Source organism: Bombina bombina, chromosome 2, assembly GCF_027579735.1.
Source record: "Bombina bombina isolate aBomBom1 chromosome 2, aBomBom1.pri, whole genome shotgun sequence".
Classification (NCBI taxonomy): domain Eukaryota; kingdom Metazoa; phylum Chordata; class Amphibia; order Anura; family Bombinatoridae; genus Bombina; species Bombina bombina.
The window spans coordinates 745,274,673-745,302,497 of NC_069500.1; positions in this window are offsets into that span (position 1 = coordinate 745,274,673).

A 27,825-nucleotide genomic window follows, 5' to 3' on the forward strand; every position below is an offset into this window, starting at 1 on the left:
CAGGTACTGTAGCCCACATTTGCATGATAATACATATATTACATATGATGAACTACATGTAAGATGGTCTTTGATAGGGAAGGTTTCACCAGTGACATGTGATTTAATCGTTTTAGCACAATGTGTTATGTGTTTACACATGTGACATCTTGTTTTGCCACACTTATAAACTCCCTTTCGGCCAGTGATATCTCTTTGTGTCCCTCCCCTAATGGACTTTTTGGAAATGACCACTTTACTCGGAGCTAGGGACTGTTTGATTGTTGGTGCTCTTTTAAATACAATATTCAGTGTATATTCCAAGTTTTTTTTAAGTATGGGATCTTTTAGCAGAATTGGCCAATGCTTTTTTAACACTTTTTTTATATACTTGGAATTTGAATTGTATTGAGTTACAAAACGAGGTTGTAAAGATTTATCAAGACAACCTTCGTTATTTGAGGTTTTCTTTTTGACTTGAAGAATGGTTGACCTTTCTAATCTGCAAGCTCTATCAAATCCACTCCTAATAATTTCACTGGGATAACCTTTTTCTCTAAATCTTTGAATTAGTATATTAGACTGTTCATAAAATGTATCTAATGAACTACAGTTCCTCTTTATCCTGCAAAATTGACTGTATGGTATATTATTTTTCTATTGGTGGTGGTGATTACTACTGTAATGTAAAAATTTTTTACAGTCCACGGTTTTAAAATAGGTGGATGTGGAAATGTTATTATCACTATCCCAAGTTAATGTAAGATCCAAAAATTCGATTTTATCAGGCTGAATGTTAGAAGTGAAGGATATACCCATAGAGTTATTGTTTAGATCCAAACAGAATAATTTGGCTTCCTCTACTGTCCCTTTAAAAATAAATATCAAATCATCTATATAACGGCCATAGAACACCAGGTTTGCTCTCCAGTTAGAGTTATAGATGTAATTCTCTTCGAAATAGCCCATAAATAAATTGGCAAAACTGGGGGCAAACCTGGTGCCCATGGCCGTACCTTTAACCTGTAAATAAAAATCATCTAAAAATTGAAAGTAATTGTGTTTTAAAATAAAATCAATAAGTGTCAAAATATATTCCTTCTGGGTGTTGGGCATATACAAATCATCATCCAAATAAAATTTTGTGGTTGATAAACCTAATTCATGGGAAATATTAGAATAAAGGGCATTCACATCGGCTGTTACCCATATAACATTATTGGTCCTTTTGTAATCCTTAATTTTGAATAATAAATAGGTGGTATCCCGAATGAAAGATGGCAAGTTTTGTACATATTTTTGCAGATAACTGTCAATATATTGAGATAATTTGTCTGTCAAACTATTTATGCCCGAAATGATTGGGCGGCCGGGTGGTTTAAAAGATTTTTGTGAATCTTGGGGAGATGGTAGTAGTACGGGATTGATGGATGTGAAGGAGTAAGAAATTTCAGTTCTTTCTTATTTAAAATCCCCTTGCCACTACCATCTTCCAAAATGCACAGCAATTTTTGTAAAAAAACCTTTGTTGGATCAGATTCCAATTTCCTATAATAGTCAGCATTCAGAAGAATATTATGTGCCTCACTTACATAATCTTTATAGTCCTGCAAGACTATCCCACCCCCCTTGTCCGCCTGCCTGATCACCAATGATTGATCACTGGCTAGGGACTTAAGGGCTCTTTTCTCATTGGGCCATAATCTTTTTTGTTTGTTCAGATGTTTAGGTAATTTGTCAAAGTCTTCCATCACTAGTTGCTGGAATAGGTCTATATATGTCACATCATCCTTAGGAGGGTTGAAATTTGATGGCAATGCCAATGGGGTATGTATATATCCCTCAAACAAATCTTCCGTTAACAATTCCGGTTCTGCATAAAAAGTGACTACCTGACTATTCATAGGATGAGTGAGGATGGGCATGCCTTCTAAGTTTCTTTTTTCAGGTTTTTTAGGGCAAAATATCTTTGTAAGGCCAATTTTCTGGTATATTTGTTTAAATCAACAAACAAATCAAAAAGTTTGTGAGGGTTTGGTGGGCAATATGATAAGCCCCTTCCTAAAATTCTGACTTCATCATTCGACAATTCATGGGAGGATAAGTTGAATATTCCCTTAGCTAATGTTTGTAATTGCTTTTCTTGTTTGGTGTTACCTCTCCCTCGTCTTCCCCGTTTGGGTATGGTCTTTTCTTTTTTTTGTGACTGTTGATGTGGTTGTTGTATGTGTTGTTGATTGGGTGGACCTATATTCCTCCTCCAAAGAGGTGCTAGGTTGGGAACCCCTAAAAAATCACTATTAGAAGTAGAGGGTCTCTCTGTTTTTTTCTGGCCATTATGGCCTGCATCTATGGGGGCTGTTTGTGTATTAACATAATGATTAGTGCCTCCCATATGCCTATTCTCCCCCATATTATGAGCCAATGGTTCATATCGGTTTTGTAAAGGTATATAATTGGGGTTTTTATATGTGTGAGAATTATAGTTCATATTTTTATTTTTATTTTTGTTGTAATAATGATTTGGTTGAAAAGAATTTCTATTCTGGCCTGACCTGTTTGTATCATTTTTTTTTCTTCCCAACAAGGTGTCTGTTGTGTACCTGGAATATTACTATAATGATTATGGGAAGTAGTATGATGTGAGGATTTGTGATTATGATTGTTTTTATTCTTGTTATTTTTATTCTTATTATGGCGAACCTTCGTCCAACCATTACTGTTTTCATTTTAAACAGTCACTTTTTTATTGTATGTATATACAATACCCTCAGCATAGTCTTCCTCATCTCTTTTAAATTTACCATTCTTGATTCTAATAATTTCATTTTGGTATTCATCTACCATCTTTATTGTTTCAGTATTTAGCCTATTGTATTCCGAGTGGTCTTTCATGGGTTCCAGTTCTTTCTGGACCTGATCTATCTCCTGTTCTAAAAGGTCAACCAAACTTTGTCTATGGGCTATTAACAAGTCTATTAAGTGGAAAGAACAATCATCCAATATTTCATACCATTTTTTGATTAATTCCTCATTGTTTTTGAAAGAACAATGTTTAAAAATTCTGAGACCTCTAGGGATCTGTTTTTTCTCTTTGTATTTCTTAAGACAGTCGAGGTCCCACCAGTGTCTGGGTTCATTTTTTAATAGATCCCCCAATTTGGCAAAAAGGGTATCAACACTTTTAATCACTAGGGGACCTGGACTGTCTCCTTCAGCACTGGATGGAGGATTGAAAGAATTCCTTCTATTACTTCTCTCCAGTGCTGATAACATTTTGGATATCTAGCATATAAGGTAAGAGGAAAATGTGGAGCAAATTTGAAATTCAAAAAAGCTTCAAAGTTATAAGATTTATGATTTAAAGTCTAAAAAGACCCAAGCTTAATATATTCAAATCCTCCGTAGAAAAAATATATTATGATATAAGGAATATAAACCTCTATTATGGTATTCAATATAACTGAATAATGTGAAATATAAGCCGCACCTCTGTTAAAAGTATACTACATAAATCATACAAACAAACCTAAGTTTACCAGAGGGCGCTATATGGGTTGGTGTGGGTAACAAATGATAAATTACAAACAATGCCCAACATCAATAACAAAAAAGAATGGAACGGGGAACCTCATTAATTGCGTGTATTCAACTTCCAGCGATAAATGTCCATCACTTTCCTTAAAACAGTTCGAATATGAGGTTCGAATATGAAGTTTTACAATGTGATCTCCAAACTGTCCACCCTCAGGATGAACTTCACTCCGGCTGCACTCTTCAAGCTGATCACAGCAAGGAATTAGGAAAATCTGTATCTAGGAAAGAAAGAGGCGCACATGTGTGTATCGATATCGGCAAGGTGTGCACAAACTGGTGATATTCTTTACACAGGGTACTCACAATACGTCTAAGCACACCAGTGTGCTTGTGGAAGCAGGCTGGTAATCAGAGCTGAACAGCTGGCTCACTCAGGTACTGCAACTCTCCTCGATATAGCAAGGTTCTGGTAGTGGCTTGCTTGAAAATTAAGCTTTCTGGAGACAGGTTCCGTGATGTAATATACACTTTTATTTAGAGGTGTCACATATACACCTTAAAACATCCAGATATAAAAAGAAGCAAGGTTAAAAACAGTATGTACAGATTGCTACGCGTTTCTCGGCTCTCCTGGCCGTTTCATCAGGCATACTAAACATATTTAAAAACCGGCTTTTTATTGCCGCCACTACCAAACATTTCTAACAAACACACCTCTAATCTGGATGTATACTTGATTGGCCTATATATTAGCGTATTTTAACAACAAAGTATACACCTCCTTATTGCCACATATGTTTTATACATCAAAAGAGCAAGATCGCTGATGAGACCAATAGCGTTCATCTGATGGGTCTGTGGGTGTGCCTCCTCCGGTGTTGATAGTTACACTAATCTATTTCAGGGTGCCGTGTGTGAGCAAAACTGTCTCCTAGAGAATCCACAATACTAATGTGTTTTAAAATACTAATGTATTTAGAAATACAAGTTATGTTATTCACAATTCCTTGCTTGCAATATTTGCGCCTAAATGAACTCCTCATACAATGCAAGTCACAATCATATAATAATGACAGTAAAAATATATATGAAAAAATTATAATAATAAATAAGAACAAGTGGAGTACTATTCCTTGTAAAAGGAATAAATAACTAATTTAATGAAAATAATAATAAAAGGTGATTCCTTAACCCTTGTGTTAGTGGTATATTCTATATCTCTCATCATAATGTGATTATAAAGTTAAAAAGCTATTGTGTAATTATATGTGCTAAAATTGTTACAAACTAGTAATTATGTGTAAATTTATACTAAAATTATGTAGCTATTACAGTATATGTACTGATACAAACTAGTAGTGTGATGTGTGAATTTCTATTCAATCGTCACCATACTTATGAATGTTAACCTAATGGTACTGTATAAAAATAGAGTGGGGAGGGGGGTGATATAACTCTAAGTGAACTACTGTGTATGCTAATATTTATTCCTTGTTATTCATTTCTCTCGATGTGTGATGTTATTTGTATAAAACTATTAAAAATGCTAACTCGTGTAGGGGAATGGTACCTATTGAGGTACAATGGGTTATTAATATTTGTGAACGAAATCAAATATTTAAATATTGTTAAACACCCATTCAAATGTTCATGGAGGTTCCATATACATAACATCTAGGGCAATCCTTAAATGATGTTATCACTATTTCTACTAATACTATATATGCCTTAATGTTATGCATAAACTCCCCCAGATACACAATTAAAAAAGCCTTCAAAACAATGCATTGACTGAATGCTCAGGATGAATCACAAAATTTCTACACCCTTAAAACATACATTGAACTATAAAGATAGTATTGTCTAACACAGTTACTTGATCCAATCGTGTTGGTAACAAATATTAAAATAATAATATTAATAATCAACCCAAAACAAATATACATAAATCTATGAACTAACATATACAAAATAAAAATCAAGCCTATTGATGTGTCCCCCTAAAATGCAGCAGAGTCTATGACTTAGTTGAGCCCATTAGGGAATAAAGAACCAAATCTGTATATACAAAAGGTTTCCCTTTGGCGTAATTTTGTAAACCTGTTGTATTTATTAGAACTGGGAATACTTTCAAGTGGTGTTATTGAGAAGGGGCAGTTTTCTCCATTATGTTCCTGGATATAATGTCTAGACACACTGTGTTTAGTGGATTTGTTCTTAACATTACGACTATGTTCGCTCCATCTTGTGCGGACATTTCGTATTGTACGACCCAGGTACTGTAGCCCACATTTGCATGATAATACATATATTACATATGATGAACTACATGTAAGATGGTCTTTGATAGGGAAGGTTTCACCAGTGACATGTGATTTAATCATTTTAGCACAATGTGTTATGTGTTTACACATGTGACATCTTGTTTTGCCACACTTATAAACTCCCTTTCGGCCAGTTATATCTCTTTGTGTCCCTCCCCTAATGGACTTTTTGGAAATGACCACTTTACTCGGAGCTAGGGACTGTTTGATTGTTGGTGCTCTTTTAAATACAATATTCGGTGTATATTCCAAGTTTTTTTTAAGTATGGGATCTTTTAGCAGAATTGGCCAATGCTTTTTTAACACTTTTTTTATATACTTGGAATTTGAATTGTATTGAGTTACAAAACGAGTTTGTAAAGATTTATCAAGACAACCTTCGTTTTTAGAGGTTTTCTTTTTGACTTGAAGAATGGTTGACCTTTCTAATCTGCAAGCTCTATCAAATCCACTCCTAATAATTTCACTGGGATAACCTTTTTCTCTAAATCTTTGAATTAGTATATTAGACTGTTCATAAAATGTATCTAATGAACTACAGTTCCTCTTTATCCTGCAAAATTGACTGTATGGTATATTATTTTTTCATTGGTGGTGGTGATTACTACTGTAATGTAAAAAATTATTACAGTCCACGGTTTTAAAATAGGTGGATGTGGAAATGTTATTATCACTATCCCAAGTTAATGTAAGATCCAAAAATTCGATAGACGTATTGTGAGTACCCTGTGTAAAGAATATCACCAGTTTGTGCACACCTTGCCGATATCGATACACACATGTGCGCCTCTTTCTTTCCTAGATACAGATTTTCCTAAGGCCAGTGAATAAATAGGGCTATCCACCCCCGGCATATCACCCTCCAATAGCAAAGAGGCTATGTAGTGTTTTACTTGCAAGTAAGCAAAGTGGTGTGAACGCGGAATGTTGTAAAGCAATTGTAGGTTTACAAATGTATATACCATTTTTCCGTCAGCCTCCAGTAGTTGTGAGATGGAATCAATACCCCTGTCTCCCCATTCCCTAAAGGATTTTGAGGTAAGACCTGGAATAAAGTTGGGATTACCCTGTATTGGGAGGAATTTCATAAATTCATTTTTAATATTAAGCTTTTTGCAAATTTTCCTCCAGGCATAGAGTGGCTGTTGCATGAGGGGATAATGGGTTAAGAGTTTATCTGCTTTTACTGCATTTAAATGAGGTAAAGTCTTAAGGGCCCATGGTTCAATAGCTTGTTTCTCTAGGCCAGGGATCATAAAGCAGTGCCCCCCCCCCCCCGTGAGCCAGTCTAGTACATATTTTGCCTGGGCTGCCCAAATGTAATGTTCAAGGTTCGGCACCGCTAACCCTCCCACCTCAATTGAGTTAAACATTTTTTGCCTCATTATTCTATGTTTTTTGTTGGCCCATATAAATCGAAAGATTAAAGAGTTCCAAAGCTTTAAGTCACTCCTGCTCAAGACGTAGGGATCATTTGTAGGAGATATAGTGTTTTGGGGAATAGTATCATCTTAATGAGTCCTATTCTGCCTGATACCGACAGCGGAAGCTTGGCCCAGTGTTGCACCAGGTCCTGCGTCTCTTTTTTCAAAGGGGAGTAATTAGTTTCATACCAGGAGTGTGGATCTGTTGAGAGTTTTATACCTAGGTATTTGAAAGATTTTTGTACAACCTTGAAGTCAAATTGTATAACACATTCAGCTGTGTGTGGGGTCAACCAAACCAGCTCCGATTTGTCTGTATTAACTCTATATCCCAATATTTTCCCAAAGTCTGCTAATATTGACATTACTCTATTGACATTCTCTGCTGGGTTGGAAATTTATCATAACATGTCGTCAGCAAAGAGGGAAAAGTACCTGGTTTCCTGACCTAGTTTGAGGCCTTCAGTTTCTCTCCTAATCTTAATGGCCAGGGGTTCGAACAAGAGGGGAGACAGGGGGCACCCCTGTCTTGTTCCTCTTTCCAGAGTAAATGGACTTGAGGGGAGTTTGTTCACTACAATTGACGCTGCTGGAGAAGCATAGATAGCCCTCAATCCTCTAGTGAAATCGCCTGTTATGCCGAATTTTGTGATTGTAGAAAAGAGATGCTCCCAGAGGACCAAGTCGAAAGCTTTTTGTGCGTCTAAAAGTAGAACGCAAGCTTCTGCAGGAGTCAGATCCTTACCTGGATTTTTATCTTTCCAGTAATGTGTTAACACAAACTGTAAAGCACGAATGTTGGTAACCGCAGACCTACCCTTCACAAAACCCGTTTGGTCCGGGTGAATGATAGTGGGAATAATTTCCGCCAGCCTGTTTGCCATACTTTTGGTGAATAATGTGTAGTCCACATTCATCAAGGAAATGGGACGGTATGATGCTGTGCTAAGGGGATCCCTATTTGGTTTTGGGATAAGCCAGACATTTGCCTCCGTAAATCTAGTGGATAAATTAACTGCACCTGTCAAAATACCGTTGAAGAGTTTAGATAGTATCATGTTAACTTCGTCTGTGAGGATTTTGTAGAATTCAGTCGGCAAACTGTCTGGCCCCGGCGTTTTTTCCAGATGGGCCTTCCCTATGGTTTTAGATATTTTCTGAGAGTCAATGGGAGCATTAAGAGAGGTCAGCTGTTGGTCAGTCAAGGAAGGGAGCTCCAAAGAGGACCAGAAACTATCTCTGTCTGAGTTGAGAACTACCTGTCCTTTGTAAAGATTTGTGTAGTAGTCTCTAAAGGCTCCCTGAATTTCCTCTTTAGATGTGAGGATCCTCTCTCCCTGCTTAATGGCTAAGATCAGTGTAATGGGTCTCGTCAGTTTAGTAATCCTGGCCAATAGTCTCCCCGTCTTGTTCCCGTATCTGTAGAATTTTGCATGATTTATGTTTAAGTCCCTTGCTGTGTACTGTGCTAGGGCCATGTCCCTCTGAAGTTTAATGTCTTTGTATTTGTCCTTATTTGAAATTGTGGGGTATCTAAGATATTTGTTCCTTGCATTAAGAAGTTGTTTCAGCAGCAATTCCTCTCTAAGCTTCCTTTTCCTCCTAGCCCCCACCACATATGACATTACAGCTCCCCTGAGCACTGCCTTACATGTCTCCCAATAGAGGATGGGGTTCCCCAAATGTTGTTGATTTGTAAGCTTGAATGTCAACCACTCCCCTTGCAAGTAGTTCTTAAAATTTGTGTCGTGATAGAGGTATTTTGGGAATGTCCATGTGCCTGGGGGAATTCCTCCTTGTCCCAATTTTATTTTTATCACCATCGGGGCATGATCTGATTGGAGCGGGGCTTCTATTCTGGTATGCTCAATCCTAGAGTGTAGAACAGCTGAGACTAGAAAGAGGTCTATTTGGGAGTGTGTGTCTTTAGCTGGAGTGGTGCAGGTAAAATTCCTAAAATCTGGATTGGATGAGACTCTTAAGCGCTTGTGCTTAATTACCCAATAAGGAAAGATAGTCTTACTATGTAGTTGGATTCAATGAGATCTATTTATTTTTAGAATTATAAATACATACAATAAAATTTAAAACAATAGAAATTGATTCTTAAAACAAATCTAACTGGTTGGCCAACCATACAGTGTGAATAAAATGATATAATATGTTTTCCAATCCCTGTTACTTAGTGTGTTATACAAACATATCTGTATATTTGAATTTTTGAATTTTGGTTTAATTGCAGATATTTTTTATGGATTTGATATAGTGGACTTGTGAAGAAGTATGGTATCCACAAAGAATATTCGCAATATTAATTCTTAATTACCATATTTACCATATTAGTTTGTTTAAAGCTGAACATACATAATTAAAATAGCGTCAATGGTATCAACAATATAATTAAAATAGCGTCAATGGTATCAACAATAGTAACAAATAATAAAAGTGAAACAAAAATAAAGTGATACAGTAAAAATCGTATAAGTTATGAAAGATAAAGTCTTTCTGCCGTGATCGTTAGAGTAATTGTTAATTGCTTTTTGTTAAAAGCGCTGTTGTTAAGTCCTCCGTGGGGATAGTATGTGCGGGCGTGCTGCAACACGTTTTTATCTAATTGCTATATATATTGCGATTATAAGTCACTGTTAAGTAGTTTTGGTTATCTGTCCTTCACATTAACTTCCTTAGTTGGTGTAGGTATAATAAATCTTACCCGTTGTTTCTTTTGGGATACTTTGTTTCTGGTCTAGTTTCTTTTTGTACCCAATTCAATCTTTACTGTGATGAATGTGGATCGGAAGCCGGGATAGCCGCTGCCGGTGTTGTAGTGGTTTCAGTATGTCGAGTTGGTTTGTCTCTGCGATTACACACACTTGAAGAAGTAGATGCTGGGGTATTGTGGTAGTGTGCTTTAACCGTTAATCCTTTTGTCAGATGGCTGGGCTTTTTGCCTGGTTCAGGTTTTCAAAACCTCTTGAATTGTTGCGAATGTGTTCTGTTTAGATCCGTACTCTATTTGTTTCAGAGTATCCGATCTGCAGGTGTCCACAGGTTTCTTTAGGCCCAATTATTAGGTAAGGTATTTCAGTTGTTCTTGGCGGTCCTTTGAAAGGAGGACTAGGTGCTTTGAAGGTTGTTCTTGAACGCTTCAGAATATCTTTCAAGCGTATTTGTTGGTCCGTGGTTTGATGTAGTCTTGGCGGTCCACTTCGAAAGTGGACTATGAAAATGTTCAGTGTAGCAAGGAGTAGGCAACGCGTTTCAGCTGATTAATACAGCCTTTATCAAGTTGCTTGATAAAGGCTGTATTAATCAGCTGAAACGCGTTGCCTACTCCTTGCTACACTGAACATTTTCATAGTCCACTTTCGAAGTGGACCGCCAAGACTACATCAAACCACGGACCAACAAATACGCTTGAAAGATATTCTGAAGCGTTCAAGAACAACCTTCAAAGCACCTAGTCCTCCTTTCAAAGGACCGCCAAGAACAACTGAAATACCTTACCTAATAATTGGGCCTAAAGAAACCTGTGGACACCTGCAGATCGGATACTCTGAAACAAATAGAGTACGGATCTAAACAGAACACATTCGCAACAATTCAAGAGGTTTTGAAAACCTGAACCAGGCAAAAAGCCCAGCCATCTGACAAAAGGATTAACGGTTAAAGCACACTACCACAATACCCCAGCATCTACTTCTTCAAGTGTGTGTAATCGCAGAGACAAACCAACTCGACATACTGAAACCACTACAACACCGGCAGCGGCTATCCCGGCTTCCGATCCACATTCATCACAGTAAAGATTGAATTGGGTACAAAAAGAAACTAGACCAGAAACAAAGTATCCCAAAAGAAACAACGGGTAAGATTTATTATACCTACACCAACTAAGGAAGTTAATGTGAAGGACAGATAACCAAAACTACTTAACAGTGACTTATAATCGCAATATATATAGCAATTAGATAAAAACGTGTTGCAGCACGCCCGCACATACTATCCCCACGGAGGACTTAACAACAGCGCTTTTAACAAAAAGCAATTAACAATTACTCTAACGATCACGGCAGAAAGACTTTATCTTTCATAACTTATACGATTTTTACTGTATCACTTTATTTTTGTTTCACTTTTATTATTTGTTACTATTGTTGATACCATTGACGCTATTTTAATTATATTGTTGATACCATTGACGCTATTTTAATTATGTATGTTCAGCTTTAAACAAACGAATATGGTAAATATGGTAATTAAGAATTAATATTGCGAATATTCTTTGTGGATACCATACTTCTTCACAAGTCCACTATATCAAATCCATAAAAAATATCTGCAATTAAACCAAAATTCAAAAATTCAAATATACAGATATGTTTGTATAACACACTAAGTAACAGGGATTGGAAAACATATTATATCATTTTATTCACACTGTATGGTTGGCCAACCAGTTAGATTTGTTTTAAGAATCAATTTCTATTGTTTTAAATTTTATTGTATGTATTTATAATTCTAAAAATAAATAGATCTCATTGAATCCAACTACATAGTAAGACTATCTTTCCTTATTGGGTAATTAAGCACAAGCGCTTAAGAGTCTCATCCAATCCAGATTTTACCCCCACTTTGAAGTTTGTGAGATTACTTCTTCGAGACTCCCTAGCTTTTACCCCCACAGCGCATAGTTTATTAACCCAACACACCAATAGGTAAAATTCCTAACCTCTGGGTTTTTTTGCCTCCAGATGTCTACTAAGGAGATGGCCCCAGCAAACCTAGACAGCACAAGGAAATCCCTTTTCAAGTTTCTATATGAGCCTGCTTGTTGTGGTGTTAGCATGGGGTTTTTGTATCTTTCCGCTGGGACCTTTGGAGCTATATTAAAGTCCCCTCTATGAGGAGTGTCTGTCATGCGGAGGAGTTTAACTTCAGCTTTGTGCGTATGAGGCCCATATACCCCCCCACAACCAGCGGGCTTCCCTCCACTTTAAGTTTAAGGATGACATACCTCCCCTCTGGATCCAATACAGTATGTAAAATTTTGCCCTGCTTGCCTCATATTGGGTAAACAACACTTCCCCCACCCATCCTTGTTTAAGTTTTAGGTGTTTAGCCGGTTTTAGGTGGGTTTCTTCCAGTATGGCAATGTCAGCCATTTTGGTGTTAAGGTACTTCAAAATATCTTTCCGATTAATGGGGGACGATATGCCCCCCACATTCCATGAAATAACATGGATATTCATATTAAATATAAGCCCTGACAGAGACTTAGGCCAGTTAATGTCTTTAATATCTGGGATGAGCCCCGGGAGGAGTGGGATAGTGTGTGTAGTGGACTGGTAGTCCGCAAGGATCCAGAAATCAAATTGGTTGTATCTACCACCTGGCACCCCAGGGAAGATCAGCAGAACCTTCTCACACTCTGTGGGAATCTCAGGAAAATCAGTAAAATTGGAGGAAAGAAACCAGGAGCAGATTAATAAATTCAACAACATTAGCAGTATCAAAAGTTCACTGTAGGTCACCCTAAGCATACAAACAAATTATGTGACAACTTGTGAAACAAAACACAACTTTAGTATTTACTGAAATCCAAAACTCTAATATTGAGGGGGCAGAGCCTGGCCACGCAGGGTGATGGCAGCATAAAATTTGGCTCACACACCCGGTTAGTGGTCATAAAATAAGATCAACACCCTAAATTTGGCAACCTAAGCACTGGGAATGAAATGAGGCAACACTCTGTATCTTTTGGGGACCGAGAATACCCTGGCACTGAGTTAAATTGAACGACCGGGACTCACAGGCTGAGACCTAGTATGCACCTGCACCTTTCTGCACCACTGACGAGACAGACGGCCTGCGGGGTGAACCCGCCCCTCCCAACAAACATCAGGGCTATCGAGGTCGCGGCCACTAACATACCAGACTGGGACCGAGAAAATCAAGCCGCTCCTTACCGGACCTGACTGTAAACAGTCTTTGCTGCTGGCAGCGTCACTGCATCCAGGAGGGCGGAGGTGAACAGCACACAACACAGGGGATTTGAAATCACCGACCGGAGCCCAGACACACGCTCATAGAACCCGGTAAGAGCTTTCCTCTGACACCTACACACAAGACCCACAAGACACGCATAACTCGCAGGGCGCATATAACAACGGTCACCCCTGCCTAAAACACACAGCCCGGTGTTTGTCCTCTCACTGAAAGGGCCAGCCTGACTACTGAGGGTTCACTTGCTCCTCTTGGGCCTGTGACTCCAACCTGCAAAGGCCATTATTATATATCAGAACTTCAATCTAAGGCCTAATCCTGATTAAGCCCTTGAGTCACTTTTATGAGCCTGCTGCAAAACATATTACACCTATACTGTGGAAATCATATGCAACCAAAATAGAACACTTATTGCAGGGGTATAAACAAAACAAAAGACCTACCCCTTATATATCAGCAGATCTTTGCCCCACTATATACAGACAAAACATGTCCAACAGGAAAAATAACAAGCCTGAAAAATGGCCCAAATCTTCCAGCCTCACTAACTACCTCAGGGCTACCCCATCTAACCCAGAGTCACCAGACCCCCCTCTCTTACTCATATGACTGCTGATTTGTCCACTGCAGATGCCTCACAGCAACAAGTATACCTGACAAGACATGATCTCAACACCATTTCCTCCAAAGAGGATATTAATAAAGTTCTTTCAGAAATGAGAGCTTTGTTTGGGGATATAAAAAAGGACATAACTCAGGTTACCCAAAAGGTGCACGCCTTGGAGACTAAACACGAGACCCTCCAAACCACAGTCACAGCTAATTCCCATCAGCTCAGAGACCATGAAGAACACATCCAGTTCCTTCTCTCTAGAGTTGAGGACCTGGACAATAGGGGGCGACGAAACAACATAAGGATAAGGGGGGTCCCTGAGTCTGTTTCAAACATGGCACTAGAGGGGTAATTGCAAGATCTGTTCCACACGCTGAAGGGAACACCAGAATCAACAAACATACCCATCGAGAGAGCTCATAGGGCCCTTAGACCTAGGCCTCCGCCTAAAGCCCCACCAAGAGACATTATCGTTAAATTCCTCAGTTATAAGGACAAAGAGATGATCACGTTAAAAGCAAGAAACCTCAAGAATGTTACCCATGCAGGGATCCCTCTACAGATCTTCTCAGATCTCAGTCTGATCACATTACAGAAGAGAAGGGATCTTAAGTTCATAACATCAGAACTTCAAGCAAATGGGATACAGTACAAATGGGGCTTCTCAGTATGCTTGATGGCCTCTAGAAACGGCACTCAGGCCATATACAGGTCTCCATCTGACCTTACAGAGTTCTGCAGGACACTTGAAATAGACATTCAGCATCCAGAACAGTCAGGGACTCCTCACCAAGATTTTCTAACCCAGGGAGCTGGAGGCTCCTCTCGTGTGGGGGACACTTGAGAGGAGACTAACGTTCATGACCAGGATATTGCATCTTGTTGTGGCAGAACTAATGAGTGTCTCTATCTCATTACTATAATGACTGTGATTGCCCAAACCTGAGTGGGCATATGTTTAAATGTTAATGTTTGACTGTTAACCGTTCTTTTTTTTCCCCAGTTATTCAGGCTGGTGCTTAGAATGTGCAACCACCTGCTGACGTCTACTGAACACAGAGGACAGTATGCTCCTAAGGTGATCTGTGGCCCACTGAGATGTCTCAAATAATATCACAAGTATGTTTGTTGTTATCAGGGCTACATAAACTAAGCACAATTGATTGATAGCATACCTTGCCTCACACAACCTAAACCCAACACAAATTTGTTTACCCTCTATTTTACAAATTACCCTGGGTTATGCACTGCCCCATGTCAAACCCTTGATTTCTGGGCGAACTGGCCTTCATGATCTGAGGACCGAAACCTGTATATCACTACGGCACAGCCTACCTATTATGACCTGCCCTTAGCTTTAGATATCTAGATCGCTGGGTTATTATATTTTTCTATTACCTATGACCCACCAGGGAAAGGATTTACCTAGCTTACTCCCAATCCTTGTAGGCCCTTGCCCATGACTAGAGGGAACCCATAGAGAAGGGGTCTTACATCAACCTTTCCTAGAGAAACCCAGAATTACTGTTGAATTATGTTTAGGTTGTAGAATTCCCCTAGGATGAGTCCTCCCATTTGTTCTGTCTCTATTTATGAAAAATGTTGTACTTGTTTTTATAAATGCATTTGTTTCCCATGCAATTCAGGTTGATCTCAAATTTTGTGAAATATCTATCCACTGATCGGGTGTGGGGATACTGACCCCACACTTACTTTGCTTTATCCTCCTGTCTTTTCTTTCTACAGCCGGGAAGAACTGTGTAAGTGCCTTTCTTCTTCTTTTTCTTTTCATTCTACTGAATACCTGTTCCCCTTCCAAACTAACTCATTTACTCTTTAACTACCTTTACCTTTCCTCTGATCCCCTTCCTATTTCTCATCCCTCTCCTCCCCCCGCTTTTTTTTTTCTTCTCCCTCTCCTCTACTCCTCCCCCTTAGACCGTAACCCCTTCCACTGACATAAACCCACTGAGCACAATGGTACCCCAAACTGTTCACAACCTGACTATCATGTCACTAAACATTAAAGGTATTAATATACCAGAGAAGAGGTTGGAGATCAGGAACACAAGCTGTCCATGTATGCGGACAATGTCCTACTATCACTGACTGACCCCATTGTATCATTCCCTGAGGCATTAAGAGAGTTTGAGGAATATGGCAGATATTCGAACTTCCATCTAAACAAAACTAAATCCGAAATTTTAAATATCAATCTCCCTCAGAGAGAATTTAGCCAACTTTCCTCTTTATGCCACTTACGCATTCAGACACACACCTTAAAATACTTGGGGATCTGTCTCACTCCGACTGTGGAGGGACTGAGGCAAATTATATAAACTTACTCACCATGATTACTGGGGACCTCTCCTCTTGGAGAAGTAAGCCTATCTCTTGTTTTGGGAGAATCGGTATTATTAAAATGAATATCTTACTCAGAATATTGTATTACCTTCAGACCCTCCCTCCCATCTGGTGAGGCCGAGAATTGCACGAAAAACCCTCTACCTAGCAAGGGACAGGGGAGGCCTGGGGGTCCCCTGCCTGGTCTCATACAAAAAAGCCATTAACATGCAACATCAGGTAGAGTGGTGCCACAACCCTTGGGATAAAACATGGGTCCAAGTGTGTGGGGCAATCTTGGGGGCACAGAACATGGGAGTGTTGGGATGGACCTCGGCTAGGTCCAGACCAAGACTCATAGACAGCTACCCCCTTTCTCAGAGAATTTTTCACGTGCTGGGACCGATTAATAATAGAACATCCACATGTTACCACAAACCCTTCACCTCTTACACCTTTCCTAGACAACCCAGACATACCCTTCACATGTACACAACGAACCATGATTGACAAAACTCAGACTTCACAGGTGTCTTTTCACCGACTTATTACAGATCAGAAACTTAGAAACAGAGCTGAGCTGGAGAGAACCAGTCTCGGACTTTCCTGGTATTTCCATACCCAACTCCAGCATTATCTGGCGACACATAAAAAACCAAACAACATAACCAGGCATCCAACTACTTTCGAATCCCTGTGCCTACTCCCGCACACGCCTAAACATATGATCACTATCGCCCACCGCCTGCTCACCTCGCATAAAGACACTCCACTTCCTAGTTACATACGACAGTGGAAAAGAGAACTTACCCCCCCCCCCCGACAGACAAGGAGTGGGGGAAAATATTTGGAGCACATGCAAAGGCATCGGTCTTGGCTAGAGTATTGGAGTCCAACTACAAATACTTGTCTGGGTGGTACCTTACACCAGCCAGACTACAGAAAATATATAAGCTGACAGATGGGAGATGTTGGCGAGGATGTGGCGAACCAGGTACCCTTCTACACATTTGGTGGGGTTGTGGAGACATTGGACCCTATTGGCACTCGGTGCTGGCTGTAATGGAGACGGTCACTGGAGTCTCCTTACCCAGGTCATCTAGCCTTCTTTTGTACCATGGCCTTCCTAAATTCAAAGACAAGGCCACAAAATATCTCTTCTACATAATGCTCAATAGTGCAAAGTCCCTTATCCCCAAAAGGTGGAAAAGTACAGATGTACCTTCACTGAGAGACTGGGCCGACCAAGTGAATAGATACCTACAGTTAGAGAGGTACAGATTTCTGAGAGACGACAGGATAGAAATCCACAAATACATGTTGGAATTGTGGAAACAAGGGGGGCCAGACTTAGAATCTGACACCTAGAGATTCACCTAGCTGGGGTGGAGCTGTGGACCAGACTGATTTAGTGTGGTCTGGTCCGGGACTATCATCTCCCTAGTAGACCTGACTGATTCCCCTTCTCCTACCCTAAACTCCTCCCGTATACCTTTCCGGAGTATTTGTTATCTTTTTTGACTAGAAATTGTTACACAGTTGTATTATTGTCACGGTACATCATATTGAGCATGAACAGGTTTCAGGAGTCACAACTAGTGATGTCAAGAACTTAAAATTTTCCGTTCGCGAACGGCAAACGCGAACGTCCGCAAAAGTTTGCGAACCGGTGAACCGGGCGAACCCCCATTGACTTCAATGGGCAGGCGAATTTTAAAACCCACAGGGACTCTTTCTGGCCACAATAGTGATGGAAAAGTTGTTTTGAGGGTACTAACACCTGGACTGTGGCATGCCGGAGAGGGATCCATGGCAAAACTTCCACGTAAAATTACATAGTTGATGCAGAGTCTGGTTTTAATCCATAAAGGGCATAAATCACCTAACATTCCTAAATTGTTTGGAATAACGTGCTTTAAAACATCAGGTATGATTTTGTATCGATCAGGTATTGTAAGGGTTACGCCCGCTTCACAGTGACAGACCAAACTCCCCATTTAACACACTGCAAACAACCGCAAACAGTCCATTTGCACAACCGCAAACTCCCCATTTGCACAAGGTTGGATACCAAGCTAGTATTGGAACATCTTAAAGGCCAAATCTAAATTTGTACCTCCGAATAAAACATCACACAATGCACTAACCTTCCTTAATCTAGTGTGCCAAGATATTCTTAAAATTCAGGAACATGTAGCGAAATCTTACTACAACCTGACTAAAGAAGAAAGTCAGGCACTGAAACAATTATCTGAAATGAAAAATGTGCAGATTAAGTGTAGTGACAAGGGAGGTAATATAGTTATCTGGCCGGACACTATGTACCGCGAAGAAGCATTTTGCCAATTGAATAACCCAGTGAACTATAAAAGTCTATTGTGTAATCCTATGGATATGTTTTTAAACAGCTATAACAAACTGATAATGTCAGTTCTAACTGAGGGTTTAATTGATCAGAAAGAATTTAATTTCCTTGAGACTAAACAACCCATAATTGCCACGCTTTATTTATTGCCCAAAATACATAAAGATGTTTCCAAACCACCCGGAGACCGATAGTCTCCGGGATTGGGTCTTTAATGGAAAAAGCAAGCAGATACATTGATGCTAGGCTCAGATACATTGTGGAGTCCCTCCCATCATATACAAGGGACACAATATATCTGTTGAATAAAGTAAATGGCTTAAAGATAGATATGAATTCTTCATTATTGGTAACTTGCGATGTGGAGTCGCTTTACACCAGTATCAAAACTGAATGGGGGTGTAGAGTGGTCTCTTACTACCTAGCTAAAAATACCATAATGAGTCAAGAGGCTAAGGAGTTTATACTTAAGTTGTTGGAATTTGTTCTAACGCATAATTTTTTCGTCTTTGACGACAAATTCTTCTTACAAACTTGTGGTACGGCCATGGGCACATGTTGTGCCCCAACATACGCTAATATATATCTGGGCTGGTGGGAGGAAACGGTGGTATTCCATGAGAATCATAAACACCTTACCCAATATGTATCCCACTGGTCCAGATATATAGACGATATATTTTTCATATGGAATGGCCCGGAAGACCTCCTGACAGAATTCATAAGTATTCTCAATGTTAATCCTTTTGGACTGTATTTGACCTCAACTGTAGAAAGGTCCAAGGTGGAATTCCTAGATCTGTACATCCAAAAGTCTGATAAATCTATTGTAACCAATGCATACAGAAATCCCACATCAACCAATAACATCCTACATGCTAGTAGTTATCACCATCCGAATACTATTAGGGGACTACCTATGGGCGTGTACATACGTTTAAGACGTAATTGTAGCACCATTGAGAATTTCAAAGAGTCAGCGAGAGACCTTACACAGAGACTGCTTGAACGTGGGTACTCAAGGAAATTACTTGCAAAGGCATACAATAATGCTTTACGCAAAGACCGAAAGGAGCTACTTACTCCTAGATTAAAAACAAATTATACCCCCCTCAGGTTTATTACTACCTACTCACCAGTAAGTAATGAGATTACTAACATTTTACAAACACATTGGCATGTCCTTACCCAAGACACCCTATTAAAACCATTGTTACCTAATAGGCCCTTAATAACATATAGGAGAGCAAATAATCTTAGTGACAAGTTGGTTTCCAGTCACTACGATAGAAATGCCAAGAGAAATCCTTTACATAAAGAGTCTATTGCATGCGGGCACTGCAAAGTATGCCAACACATGGTAAAAAAACAATGTATAGTGGATAGATTTGGTAAAACGTGGGCCATTAAAGAACACATCAATTGTCAAAGTACTAACGTGATTTACTGTCTATCTTGCAGTTGCAATTTATTATACGTTGGTATGACTACACGTTGCCTTGGCACACGTATGACCGAGCATCTAAGTAATATAAGGACAGCCCAAAGGGATGTGGAAAAGAAAAAACAAATTACTAGTGTGGCTAAACACTTTCTACAATCTCATAATGGGAATACCAATGTAATGAAATGTTGGGGTCTTGAAAAACTTAAACCAGGAATACGTGGGGGGGATACTGAACAAAGACTCCTTAAAATGGAAACAAAATGGGTTTTTAATTTGAATACTGTCTTACCTAATGGCATGAATGAATTCAACAACTACTGGGTGTATATCTAATATAACCATAAGCATTCACAGGTCAAAACGAATAACTTTATAATAATCATCAGATACATAATGTCTGTTCTATGATAGGTCAATGATATTTACCACACACTACTATCTGTGCAGATTTTATATTTCACAACTGATGATTTATTGTACTATTCTATAGAGTTATTGACACCATACATGACATGATATATGTATTGTACAGCACAAATATGGAATGTTAGACTACAAACAGTTACTTCATTTTAGGATTCTGTATGGATTTATACATTTTCTTAAATTCCATAGAGTGGGAAGGACAATCACCTACATGTATTTGTACTATTAGTACCTTGGAACAGGTGTGGGATATATCTTTGGAAGTTATATGTAAATGCATTAAACAAGCCCTAATAAGATTTATGTAACCCATTAAATAGACCAAGTTTAAGGAGCAATATAGTAGCTTCTACTAGGTCGTGGTTGGGGTGCATTTTCGTATACATTCTAATCCAAATTTATTTCCTTCCTCTATAGTAAATATTGACCTGTTTTTATCCATTTTAATTAATTTTTCTGGAATGTACCGATGTTGATTTACCTATGTGCTTAATATGGATGTGATCATATAGAGAGACAAGTGAACCGAATATTCTATCCACCATTTTACGTTGTCTGGCTGAAATACTTTCGATCTTTGGGATAGTGAATGAGTATCATACCTCTGAATAGAATATAAAGGATAACAATGGTAACAAATGTTTGGGGGACGGTTCAATATAAGATTTTGTCACGCATATATGATGGCACAGAAAAGAATATGTGATCGTATTGATATTCATTGTTAGGATTAATTATGTACGGATGCATATCTTTGTGGCTGTACTACATTTTTGACTACAGAGTATTTTGTTTCCGTAAACTGCATAGTAAGACAATTCTGCAAAGATATATTTTTTCTGTTCTCTATTTCTTTATTAAGTTACTGAATAGGATACAGCATTTAGTTTGGTAAAGATTACAAAAATATGGATTAACCAAACGATACTCATGGTTTATATGTATTGAGGCTCAAGCAGCAGTGTATGCAATATACACAAAGCCCAATATTGCACCAATCACAATGCGCGCTGCCATGCTCCAATCAGAGGATACTTCCCTATGGGAGTGAATCAAGCCCGCAACCGATTGGGGGAACAGGAGGTGGAGTTTTTAACACGCTCTGGATTGGCTGCTCACCGATGGTTTGGAGATATATTAAGCTCTGAACATCGGAGCCTCGGCTTACTCGTTCAAGCATTGAATGTGAAACATTGATAAAGGCTAATACATAGCCGAAACACGTTTATACAGCACGTTCCATACTGGCCTATCCTATCACTCCAGCCACCTGACGCCGATGTTTCCAGTTATCGACCAGGAAACAGAGGAGTGTTAGGGGGCCCTTTTTGCTTTTAATTTGCTAAGATAGGTGGTTGTGGGTAGTTTAACTAATCTATCAGGGATGTTTATCCTGGTTTTAACTTTGAATAATAAAGTATGAATGGTTTTACTTTATATCTTGACTGAGTGAGAGGGAGTGCTATATTAACCCCTTACTTTCCTGTCCTGCATTTTTGGATACCAAGCTAGCCATGTCCCGTTCCTTGTCCTCACTGATGTCATTGAAGGTCTCTTCCTCCACCCAGCCATGTACAACACCAAGGGTCCCCGAAAGGTGACAACAAGCCCCCTGGGACGCCTGCTGTGTTTGGTCTTCCACCTCCTCAAAGCCACCTTCCTCCTCTGACTCCTCTTCTTCAGACTCCTCTCTCTGCGTTGCCTCTCTCTGCATTATGATAAGGTGTGTTAAGTAGTACTATTCCTATCAGTTTAATCCCTGTTCCATCCCCAATCATATGGCATGGATTTTAGGAACCGGGAGATGGAAAAAGATGCTTGGTCGGTCCTCCTACTTCAAATTTGGGGCACTGTGCGAGTGCACGTGCAATCTAATGTGCCACCAGATAGGAGTGGTGTGTTAAGTAGCACTATTCCTATCAGTTTAATCCCTGTTATGTGCCTTTTTTATTGGTTTGGTTTTTGAAGCCACAGTGCTGCACCAGAGGCCAGAAAAATTAGGCATGTACACATGCCTGAAATATTAGGTATTGTTGCAGCCGCTGCTATAGTTATAGTGTCTGTTTCCCAGGCAGAAAGTGCCCTAAAACATTGCGGCTTGAACCCTAGTTGCTGGCGGATAAGTCACGCAAGTCATCCGGCATTCGAAGATAAAATACAGCACTCTGTGGACCATTTTTAGCCCAAGGCAGCTCATCTCATCAGGTATTTTTTACTTGAATGTATCGCCCAATGTCAGTCCCTTCGGGATCCATCCCTCATTCATCTTAATGTACACTTACACTACTATTAAACAAGATATGAGTGGTGTCACTGGGCAAGTGGGCACAGTATACGCTGTGAGTCTGACACAAAAAAGCAGACTGATGTTTCACAGTCCAAAATGTTTTTTTTGTTTTTAAATGTACACTTACACTACTATTAAACAAGATATGAGTGGTGGCACTGGGCAAGTGGGCACAGTATACGCTGTGAGCCTGACACAAAAAAGCAGACTGATGTTTCACAGTCCATAAAGTTTTTATTTTTTTAAATGTACACTTACACTACCATTAAACAAGATATGAGTGGTGGCACTGGGCAAGTGGGCACAGTATACGCTGTGAGCCTGACACAAAAAAGCAGACTGATGTTTCACAGTCCAAAAAGTTTTTATTCTTTTAAATGTACACTTACACTACTATTAAACAAGATAAGAGTGGTGGCACTGGGCAAGTGGGCACAGTATACACTGTGAGCCTGACACAAAAAAGTCAGCCATTGATCCTTCTGTGCATTCAGGGCAGACAGGAGTGCTGGTCCATTGTGACTCTCTGCTTTCAGGCAAGTCAACCTCAAGATGGCGTGACACTGCCGTATCCGGGATGTGGAATAGTACCTGGGGAGCTGTGGGGGTGCAGTTGATGTGGAGCAAGACGCAGCAGCAGAAGAGGACTCAGCTGAGGAGGTTATGGAAGAGGATGGAGTAGGAGGAGTAGAGGAGGTGGCAGCAGGCCTGCCTGCAAGTCGTGGCGGTGTCACCAACTCCTCCTCTGCAGAGCCACGCATTCCATGCTTGGCAGCCGTCAGCAGGTTTACCCAATGCACAGTGTAGGTTATATACCTGCCCTGACCATGCTTTGCAGACCAGCTATCAGTGGTCATATGGACCGTTGCCCCAACGCTGTGTGCCAGACATGCCATTACTTCCTTTCACACAATTGAGTACAGGTTGGGGATTGCATTTTGTGCAAAGAAATTTCGTCCTGGTACCTTCCACTGCGGCAAGGGGGTGACTTTGTGACATTGGCTTCTTACGCTCAAACATGTCCTTGACAGACACCTGACTGTGGGCAGATGAGCAGGAACTGCTCCGGAAGAGAGACGGAGTGGCAGATGGTTGAGAGGGGTCAAGGAGGACAGCAGTGGTTGACGTGGCTGAAGATGCTGGACCAGGAGGAGGATGGGGGCTTTAAGTTTGTGTGCTGCTTCTACTCATGTGTTGATCCCATAGGCGTTTGTGATGTGCGATCATGTGCCTTCACAAAGCAGTTGTACCTAAGTGGGTGTTGGACTTCCCACGACTCAGTTTCTTTTGGCACAGGTTGCAAATGGCATCGCTGTTGTCAGAGGCAGACACACACAAAAAAATGCCACACTGCTGAGCTCTGCGATGACGGCATTCTGGTGGTGGCAACAGCATGTGTTGATTGGCGTGCTGTCTGGCTGACCCCGGGTGCCGATGCATGCTGTCTGACTGTGTCACTAGCTCCTTGCGACGACCTCCCCCTGCTTCCAACTCGTCTCCTCCTTCTCCTCTCTGTCTCCCCATCTGAACTTTCCCCCTGTTCTTCTTCTCTTCTAGCGGCCATCCACGTGACATCCACGGACGCATCGTCATCATCAACCGCTTCACTTGTATCTGACAAATCAACAAAGGAAGCAGCAGTGGGTACAACATCATCATCATCACACCGCACATCCATGTCTGTAATGCTGCCTGACTGAGACATATCACTGTTATCTACATCCTCTGTCAATGATGGTTGCGCATCACTCATTTCTTCCAACTGATGTGTAAAAAACTCCTCTGACAGATCAAGTGAAGCGGCTGTGGTGCTAGTGTTGGTGGTGGCGGCAGGCGGGCGAGTGGTAACTTGAGAGGTGCCCAAAGATAAGCTGGAGGAGGATGGTGCGTCAAGGTTCGGAGAGGAAGCTATAGAAGATTGGGTGTCCTGTGTTAAAAAGTCAACTATTTCCTCAGAAATTTTCGAGTTCATGGGACGTGGCCTCTGAACACTGGGCATTATTCTAGGGCCAAAGGGAATCACGACGGCACCACGACCACGACGGCACCTGCGGGGTGGCCTGCCTCTGCCTGTCATTTTTTTTTAAATGTACACTTACACTACTATTAAACAAGATATGAGTGGTGGCACTGGGCAAGTTGGCACAGTATACGCTGTGAGCCTGACACAAAAAAGCAGACTGATGTTTCACAGTCCAAAAAGTTTTTTTTGTTTTTAAATGTACACTTACACTACTATTAAACAAGATATGAGTGGTGTCACTGGGCAAGTGGGCACAGTATACGCTGTGAGTCTGACACAAAAAAGCAGACTGATGTTTCACAGTCCAAAATGTTTTTTTTGTTTTTAAATGTACACTTACACTACTATTAAACAAGATATGAGTGGTGGCACTGGGCAAGTGGGCACAGTATACGCTGTGAGCCTGACACAAAAAAGCAGACTGATGTTTCACAGTCCATAAAGTTTTTATTTTTTTAAATGTACACTTACACTACCATTAAACAAGATATGAGTGGTGGCACTGGGCAAGTGGGCACAGTATACGCTGTGAGCCTGACACAAAAAAGCAGACTGATGTTTCACAGTCCAAAAAGTTTTTATTCTTTTAAATGTACACTTACACTACTATTAAACAAGATAAGAGTGGTGGCACTGGGCAAGTGGGCACAGTATACACTGTGAGCCTGACACAAAAAAGCAGACTGATGTTTCACAGTCCAAAAAGTTTTTATTTTTTTAAATGTACACTTACACTACTATTAAACAAGACATGAGTTGTGGCACTGGGCAAGTGGGCCCAGTATAAGCTGTGAGCCTGACACAAAAAAGCAGACTGATGTTTCACAGTCCAAAAAGTTTTTTTTTTTTTTTTAAATGTACACTTACACTACTATTAAACAAGATATGAGTGGTGGCACTGGGCAAGTGGGCACAGTATACGCTGTGAGCCTGACACAAAAAAGCAGACTGATGTTTCACATTTCAAAAAGTTTTTTGTTTTTAAATTTACACTACTGTTACACCAGATATGAGTGGTGGCACTGGGCAAGTGGGCACAGTATACGCTGTGAGCCTGGCACACACGCTGGCAGGCAGGCAACTTCAATTAGATTACACAAACAGACTGATGTTTCACAGTCAAAAAAGTTTTTTTTTTTAAATTTACACTACTGTTACACCAGATATGAGTGGGGCCACTGGGCAAGTGGGCACAGTATACGCTGTGAGCCTGGCACACACGCTGGCAGGCAGGCAACTGCAATTAGATTACACTAGCAGACTGATGTTTCATAGTCAAAAAAGTTTTTGTTTTTTTTAAATTTACACTACTGTTACAACAGATATGAGTGGTAGCACTAGTTGGCAAGTGGGCCTGGCACACACGCTGGCAGGCAGCCAACTGCTATTAGATTACACTACCAGACTGATGTTTCACAGTCAAAAAAGTTTTTTTTTTTAAATTTACACTACTGTTACAACAGATATGAGTGGTTGCACTAGTTGGCAAGTGGGCCTGACACACACGCTGGCAGGCAGGCAACTGCAATTAGATTACACTAGCAGACTGATGTTTCACAGTCAAAAAAGTTTTTTTTTAAAATTTACACTACTGTTACACCAGATATGAGTGGTGGCACTGGGCAAGTGGGCCTGGCACACACGCTGGCAGGCAGGCAACTGCAATTAGATTACACTAGTAGACTGATGTTTCACAGTCAAAAAAGTTTTTTTTTTTTAATTTACACTACTGTTACACCAGATATGAGTGGTGGCACTGGGCAAGTGGCTTGGCAGGCAGGCAACTGCAATTAGATTACACAGGGAAAAAAAATGATGTTCTTTTTGGGGTGCTGTCCTTACAGCAGAGATCAGATGAGTCCTTCAGGACTGTAGTGGACACTGCTATGTTCGCCGGGAACTATTTGCAGGCACACGCTGGCAGGCAGGCAACTGCAATTAGATTACACTAGCAGACTGATGTTTCACAGTCAAAAAAGTTTTTTTTTTTTAATTTACACTACTGTTACACCAGATATGAGTGGTGGCACTGGGCAAGTGGCTTGGCAGGCAGGCAACTGCAATTAGATTACACAGGAAAAAAAAATGATGTTCTTTTTGGGGTGCTGTCCTTACAGCAGAGATCAGATGAGTCCTTCAGGACTGTAGTGGACACTGCTATGTTCGCCGGGAACTATTTGAAGGCAAACTATTCGGAACATCACTAGTTATTTGTCTATGTCAAGAGACGCAAACACTTAAACCTCCAGGGTAAATAGATACATTAGGCTCATTTCATTTCCACTGGAGAGCTATTCTCCCAAGTTTTCCTAAATATAGACAGTCATATCTCTTTATATTCGATATATCGATCGCACCCACTCCAAGACTATCAGTCCTTGGATTTGCCTTCAGTCATTAGTCTATGGTAATAGACGCCATCACATACACCTCTAGATATTCTAGTTCCTGATCCTAGATCTTGCTTTTTACAAGACTTATCCTATTCACCTGAGATATTTATGAGTATATTATATATCTATATTATTATGTCTAGGATCCTCTCATTATATCCTAACACTATATCCAAGTTCTATACAATTTTGTATTGGTTCAAGTTTACTTTATAAAAAGTTCGATTACATTCTGAGACATCAAATTATCTCAGCTCTAGAGACATTAGTTTACCAATAGTATTGGAATGAAATAGTCATTTATATCAAGTATTTACATTAACTTTGGCATTAAACCCATTCTTTCAACATGTAGAGTTGCTATCTCTAAAACAAATCAAGTTCTATCATTTCTTGAGACATCAATTACACTGTCAGCACTATAGGTACTCTTTTTATTTAGTCATTTAGATTAAATATATGTGTATATATATTATTCCACTTATTGAGTTTATACAGCTGTAAATTGTTCGAAGTATCTTCCAATATTGTCACACCATGACGCCCTTCTAAACCTCATTTCTGATCCTATGTTATTAACCCCTTAGTGACCGAGGACGTGCAGGGTACGTCTGAAAAAAAAAGGCAGTTAACGCCTGACGACGTACCCTGCACGTCC